This window comes from Pongo pygmaeus, chromosome 11 (genome assembly GCF_028885625.2).
Source record: "Pongo pygmaeus isolate AG05252 chromosome 11, NHGRI_mPonPyg2-v2.0_pri, whole genome shotgun sequence".
Classification (NCBI taxonomy): domain Eukaryota; kingdom Metazoa; phylum Chordata; class Mammalia; order Primates; family Hominidae; genus Pongo; species Pongo pygmaeus.
In genome coordinates this window covers 34,333,354-34,341,170 of record NC_072384.2, presented here as the reverse complement: position 1 = coordinate 34,341,170, position 7,817 = coordinate 34,333,354, and the positions used below count along the sequence as shown (strand labels likewise).

At 40.8% G+C, this 7,817-nt stretch overlaps 1 non-coding gene across 1 annotated transcript; it reads right to left on the bottom strand.

Annotated features, from left to right (window-relative positions):
- Positions 1 to 362: 362 nt before the first annotated feature.
- LOC129032279 (small nucleolar RNA U13) lies at positions 363 to 466 on the bottom strand. The gene has a single exon (XR_008501292.1). It is a non-coding gene; the product is annotated as a small nucleolar RNA U13 (small nucleolar RNA).
- Between the last annotated feature and the right edge of the window lie 7,351 nt (positions 467 to 7,817).

Genomic DNA, 7,817 nt, shown 5'->3' with positions numbered 1-7,817 from the left:
CGGACAGCATTTTTTCATTCATTTGGTCATATTTATGAAGTGTCCGCTTTCTTGGCACTGTGGTCAATCCTATGGAGGGATTCAAAGAATCTCTGCCTGTTGGGTTCTCACAGTCTGAGCATCTAGAGATAAGACAGAAATAACTATATATGGTTTATAAAGGGATGCATGATGGTTATCCAACTTCTTAAAGCTCTTTGTAAAATCAATGGCAAAAAAAATTCAAGGACTTTTCAGAACACACACATAAAATCTTATGTGCTTTTTTTTTAAAAAAAGTAGTCCACTATTTCTTGAACCAGAAAGCAGTATAGTCACCTAGGCAAGGCATCTCCAAAGAATTTAATGTTTTTCTTTTTTCAGGTCAGATGGGTAATGCGCTGACATTGTAACAAGGTTCGAGGGTGGCACATCTCACACGTGCGCGTGAACACCCAATCATCACGTTCGTGAACTACAAAAGGATCACGAATCTCCACAGAATTTCAAGAGAAGTAATGCAATCTTCATTCACTCACCAGTCACTCAGTCATTTTTTCTCTCAGAAAAGATTTGTTAAAGGCAGCTGCTATGTGCCTGGCACTGTTCCAAAAACTGGGAAACAAAAATATAAAAACAAGGTGCCTGCCCTCAGGAAGTTTCAAATATAAAGTAATTGAATTCTTCTAACTGGTAATAATAAGTCAAGAGCAGCTAATTTCAGTCCTTAAGTTTGTAATTTGTTGTCTGGCAGGTTTGAATAAGACATAACTGCTAGCAGGTTGATTTAGTTTGCTCAAGTTTATGTGTTTCTAGTTTTAAAAACATTTTAATGGATCTTGAACTCAGAATGTGAGAAACAAAATAGCTAATTGAAGAGTCATGAGAGTTACATAAAGTTTAGAGAATAAGCATATTCTGCTAAGCATGTACATGTGAGCATATATCTATATACAACTAATTACTCTATTTTACACAGACATATTCTTATTTAAACTCTAATCTTTCCTAATTTAGGATGGTGAACTATTCTAGCTGCAGATGCTTAACAAATGAGACTGAGCACGGTGGCTCACGCCTGTAATCCCAGCACTTTGGGAGGCTCAGGCGGGTGGATCACCTGAGGTCAAGAGTTTGAGACCAGCCTGGCCAACATGGTGAAACCTCATCTCTACTAAAAATACCAAAAAAATTAGCCAGGCGTAGTGGTGCGTGCCTGTAATCCCATCTACTCAGGAGGCTGAGGAACAAGAATTTCTTGAACCTGGGAGGCAGAGGTTGCAGTGAACCGAAATCATGTCACTGCCCTCCAGCCTGGGCGACAGTCTCAAAAAAAAAAAAAAAAAAAAAAAAAAAAAAAAAAAAAAAAAAAAGCAAAGTTTTAGACCTAAGCCTGACTCTCTTCATCTGTTTCCTATTGCTTATAACAAAATACCTGGAAACTGGGTAATTTATTTAGAAAGAAATTTCTTATAGTTATATGGAAGCTGAGAAGTCCAAGGTCAAGGAGGCATCACATGGGGAGAGGGCTCAGTGTGCTAGCTTAGATCACTTCTTCCTCAAAGCCACCAGTTCCACTCCCACGATAACCCATTAATCCATTAACCTATTAATTGATTAACCTGTAAGTGGATTAATCCATTCATGATGCCAGAGAACTCATGATCCAATCACCTCTTAAAGGCCCCACTTCTTACATAGCCACATTGGAGATTAAGATTGAACATGAGTTTTGGAGGGAACATTCGAACCATAGCACTGACTTTCTTTTGTGTCACATTGCTCTGAGTCCCACTAACTACTTTCACAGCAATAACATCACCAAATGCTTGCTGATCTACTCCTCAGATTTCTTTTAACATGCACTTCAGTCTAGTTACTAACGTTTAAACATTTCCATCTCAGACGGGCATGGTGGCTCACGCCTGTAATCCCAGCACTTTAGGAGGCCGAGGCAGGCAGATCGCGAGATCAGGAGATCGAGACCATCCTCGCTAACATGATGAAACCCGTCTCTACTAAAAAAATACAAAAAAATTAGCCGGGCGTGGTGGTGGGTGCCTGTAGTCCCAGCTACTTGGGAGGCTGAGGCAGAAGAATGGCATAAACCTGGGAGGCAGAGGTTGCAGTGAGCCGAGATTACACCACTGCACTCCAGCCTGGGTGACAGAGCAAGACTCCATCTCAAAAAAAAAGAAAAAAAGATTTCCATCTATACCGCTTCTGCTATGTTGCTGCAGTTGATCTTGCACTTCCATTTATGTCTGTTGTTTGGAGATACTTAACACTGTTTATCACCAAAGATACAGCCTGGGAATCTGTATTTTAATTTAAATTGTTTAATTATGATACAAGTAATAGGAATGTCTTCTCACTGTAAAAAGTTCAAATGATATGCATAAAATGAATGCCCTCCTTGACTGTCTTTCCAATGCACATACTCTCAAGATATAATGATTGATAGTAGTTAAGTGTGAATCTTTTCAGATGCTTTCCTATGCTGTTACATACATATTTGCATATAGAGAAATAGTTTTTGCCTTTTCTTTTATCAATATTTTGCACAAATAAGGACATCTGTCACTTGATATGTACATTCCTCTAAGTACTTTACTCCTATTAACTCATTTAATTCTCACAATAACCCTATAAGGTAGACACTATTGTCGTACAACCCTGTTTTATAGATGAGGAAACTGAGGCAGAAAGAACATAGACGACTTGCCCAAGTCACACACCTAGTAGGTGGTAGGGTGACTCCTGAGCGTGTTCTCTGAATCCCTTCATCATACCAGTATCATATGATATGCATTATTTACCAATTCACTTTTTTTACTTAAGTATATGACTTGGAGCCCATTTAAGATGTGATGTAAAGCTCTTTCCTCCTTTTTTATGCTGTTGCACAGCACTCCAAAATCCAGTGCATGGATATACCACCTTTTGTTTAACTGTCTTCTAAGTTTTGACACACAGACCATTTACTATTGACTGTTAAGTCAATAGTAAATAGCAATAACTTGCTATCAATAACAGTCTTAGATGGGTGAGAAGTTTGTGGGGGTTCATTTTACCATACTGTTTACTTAGTATATTTGAAATTTTCATAATAAACATTTAAAAATATGGTTATGTAAGAATTATTGTAGGGTAAATACTGAGAAATGGAAATGCTGGGTTGAAGAATATGTGCATTTTGCAATGTAATAGGAGCAGATTGCAATATCTAAAATGGACTTCACTAATTTACATACTTACTAATAATATACAAGAGTACATATTTCCCTACAACATTTAAAACTATCAGTCTTTTGTACTTTTGGCAATATGAGCAAAAATGGTTTGATTTGCATTTCTCTGGTTCCTGGTCAGATTAAACAATTTTAGGCCAAGTGCGGTGGCTGACATCTGTAATCCCAGCACCTTGGGAGGCCAAGGTGGGTGGATCACTTGAGCTCAGGAATTCAAGACCAGCCCGAGCAACTTGGTGAAATCCTGTCTCTACAAATAATACAAAAATTAGCCAGGCATGGTGGCTTGTGCCTATAGTCCCAGCTATGCAGGAGGCTGAGGTGGGAGGATGGCTTGAGCCCAGGAGGCAGAGGTTGCAATGAACCAAGACTGTGCCACTGCACTCCAGCCTGGATGACAGAGTGAGACCCTGTCTCAAAAACAAAAAATAAAAATAAAAAATAAACAAAACTGTTTTATATGTGGTTTTTAGCCGCATGTATTCCTCTCCTATGAAGAATGATTTCAAATATTTTGCTTCTTTTTCTGTGGAATTGCAAGAATCTGTGTTTTTATAAAATCTCTCCAGATGAAGCTATTAGTCAACCGTATTTGGGAGCCAGGGCTTTAAGGGATGGTCAGCTTTGGCTCTGTGCCATAGAGTTGGGGACCTCCCTGCTCACATTGCCTTTCTGGGTCATAAAACACCTTAGTTAATGAAATTGTCAGCCATCCATTCAGAGTTACAGGAAATCCTGTTCCTTCACATTTCTCCAAGCTTCTGTGACTCTTGGACCTCAGTGATTTTTTTTTTTTTTTTTTGAGATGGAGTCTCGCTCTGTGGCCCAGGCTGGAGTGCAGTGGCATGATACTGGCTCACTGCAACCTCTGCCTCCCGGGTTCAAGCAATTCTTCTGCCTCAGTCTCCCGAGCAGCTGGGATTACAGGCATGTCCCACCACACCCAGCTAATTTGTTATTTTTAGTAGAGATAGGGTTTCACCATGTTGGCCAGGCTGGTCTTGAGCCCCTGACCTCAAGTGATCTGCCAGCCTCGGCCTCCCAAAGTGCTGGGATTACAGGCGCGAGCCACCGCGCTCGGCCCCTCGGTGGTCTTTTACCTCTCTTTTCAGCCCACTGAGATGCCCTATTTATCTTGCCCCCTTTCTTCCATCTTCTATTCCTTCCTGATACCGTCTTCTAAGTGGAAAAAAAAAAAGAGATTTTGGGCAGTGTTCCTAGGAAGTTTGTGTTCCTTAAAAGCAACAGGCTTCTTCATGGTCTTCCTGAAAAATCTTTCACCTTTTCCAATTGTGTTGCAAGGGACAAATAGGTCATGCTTAACATGCAGAAGATGTAGCTCACATTCAAACCAGTGCTGCCTCAGCAAAAAAAACCCTCTTATTTAGAACGTTAAACTCCTTTAATCCTTTTTTACTCAATTCATTGGGGTCACCCAAGCATTCCAAAATTATTCATAGTGTTCTTCTCTTACAGCTAGCATTAGATTCAAAATGATAATTGTCATCCATTTCAAGGCCCTCCCTTCCAGTATCTCATTTGACACTAGTTTCCTGAAATTATTTCTCCTCCTTTCCACGTAGCCAGGATGTAATAAACACATAGCTCTGCTGAGAACCTAACCTTCTGCTAGAGTGAGCAAAATGCCACTGCATGAAATTCTCTAAGAACCTTTTTTTTTTTTTTTTTGAGACAGAGTCTGACTCTGTTGCCCAGGCTGGAGTGCAGTGGCGCGATCTCAGCTCACTGCAACCTCCGCCTCCCTGGTTCACGCCATTCTCCTGCCTCAGCATCCGGAGTAGCTGGGATTACAGGTGTCCGCCACCACACCCAGCTAATTTTTTTTTTTTTAAGACGGAGTTCACTCTTGTTGCCCAGGCTGGAGTGCAATGGCACGATCTCGGCTCACCGCAACCTCCGCCTCCTGGGTTCAAGCGCTTCTCCTGCCTCAGCCTCCTGAGTAGCTGGGATTACAGGCATGCACCACCATGCCCGGCTAATTTTGTATTTTTAGTAAAGACAGGGTTTCTCCATATTGATCAGGCTGGTCTTGAACTCCCAACCTCAGGTGATCCGCCTGCCTCGGCCTCCCAAATTGCTGGGATTACAGACGTGAGCCACCGCGCCCGGCCCACCCGGCTAATTTTTTAAAATATTTTTAGTAGAGACAGGGTTTCACCAAGTTGGTCAGGCTGCCCTTGAACTCCTGACCTCAGGTGATCCTCCTGCCTCAGCTTCCCAAAGTGCTGGGATTACAGGCGTGAGCCACCACGCCTGGCCTCTCTGAGAAACTTTTATGTGTAAAACACGTAACCACAACAGAGGAAACAAAGGTAATTAAAACACATTTCTAATCCTCCACAAACTAGAATCTAATGGAGAGATAAAATAACTCCAAACAAGACTGGCTCCATTAATGTGTTGTAATAGTAAGAAAAGGCATGGGAATAGAATGGCTTGGGGCTTGGGAGGGACTAAAGTCCTCAGGAATATAGCTGAAGGAGGGCAGGCGTTTGAACGTGTTGACCACCAGAGGGAAGACTTGACTACTGTCATGATTCTTGTTTCTTTCTTAATTTTTCTTGTGTAAAGAAATTGTTGGCTGGGCGCGGTGGCTCATGCCTATAATCCCAGCACTTTGGGAGGCCGAGGTGGGCGGATCACATGAGGCCAGGAGTTTGAGACCAGCCTAGCCAACATGGTAAAACCCCATCTCTACTAATAATGCAAAAATTAGCCAGGCGTGGTGGTGCACAGCCGTGATCCCAGCTACTCAGGAGGCTGAGGCATGAGAATCACTTGAGCCTGGGAGGTGGAGGCTACAGTGAGCCAAGATCACACCACTGCACTCCAGCCTAGGTGACAGTCTGTCAAAAAAAAAAAAAAAAAAAAAAAAAAGAAGAAGAAGAAATTGTTTTGCTTACTTACTGTCTTGGAATTCCAGATTTTTAGAACCAGAGGGGATTTCTGAAATCAAATGACCCAACCGTTTCATTTTAGAGACTGGAAAACTAAGCCCAAGTCACATAGCAAGATAACATTGAGGATGGGAGCTCAGTAATTCTAACTCCTATTCTAGCGTCCCTTTCACCAAAACCATTGTCTTTATTATTTGAAGTTCTCTGTTCTTCTGTCTCTTGGAATATGAGTGATATCACCTATAGAAGGGGGCTCAAAGCCATGTTTAAAAGGTAATTGCATTCAGTAGCCAAGCAAATGTATGTGTGTCTACACACAAAAAAGATACTGTCAAATCAGACACATAAGCAGAGGTCTTACCTAGTATCAAGCTTTACTAATAATTTCAGGAATACAATCAATCAACAGGAACAGGCAAGCAGGGAGGGTCTGAGACACTAAGGGCAGCTCCTAGGTGGTTCCTTCCCAACTAAGACATATACTTTCTATAATAGAACATCTCCATTTTACAGTCATATAGCTGAATAGCTGTTGTGACCATTTTCAGGAAGTTATGCTCTTTAAATCCATAGATTCACTAAAAGCAATTCTAAAGTAGGGATATCCTGCAAAAAACATTTCATAGATAAGGACACTTCTCCTACCAAATAATGTAGTATGTTTTCGAGGAGATCCAGTTATTCAATGTATTTACAGTAGTGAGTCACCTACCTTCTTTCCTTCTCTAGTAACATCTCTACCCCCACCTTCACCTCACAGTAATGGGAAAGAAATGAATCATAGGCCAGCTGCCTTAACTCCTTCCTGCCCAATATTTACATATTCAGTAAAAAGTAAATAGACCCCATATGTATACTTCTTCCATAACACTACCAGATCTTCAAAGGAAAGAGAAAAAAAAAAAAAAAAAAAACAACGAGAAGCCTGTAGTTGTCTGTATTTAACTATGATCAGAGTGAGGGGAAATGGAAGTGTTAGAACTAGACTCCTTCAGGGTCTGGTTTGTGCTTAGCCCTGCTACTTCAGTGCTAACACCTATCCACCCTCCTTCTGTCTGTAACACTACCAGATCTTCATAGAAAAGAGAAAAAAAAATAAGCCTGTAGTTGTCTGTACTTAACTATGATCAGAGTGAGGGGAAATGGAAGCGTTGGAATTTTGGTTCTAGAGCATCTTTAATCATAATCTATAAAAATGCTAACGCAAATTGGTTTCTTTGGACCAAACAAATAACAGACGTCCACAGGCAAGCAGTCACTTCCCAATGCCTTTTATTTCACTCTGCCTTAGTTAAAAAAAAAAAAAAAAAAAAAAGTGCCCATAAGAATGTCCTTCAACCAGAGCACTTCCAAAGTCATTTATATTTTTTGCCTTTGAAGCTTCCACTCATTGGCAGATAGGCAAACCAAGCACCAACTGCTTTGACATTCACCTCTGACTTCCATTTTTGTGCCCTACAATCTATAAAGCTATTGATGTGATCTTTTAAAAAACCAAGTCAGACCCTATCATTTCCTTGAGTAAAATATTCTAATGGCTTCATATTGCATTTGGAATAAAATCAGACTTCTTATTATCTATGAATCCCTTCAGAGTCTATTTCGTGCTTAGCCCTGCTACTTCAATTCTAACATCGTCCCCACCCTCCTTCTTTCTGTAACTTGAGCA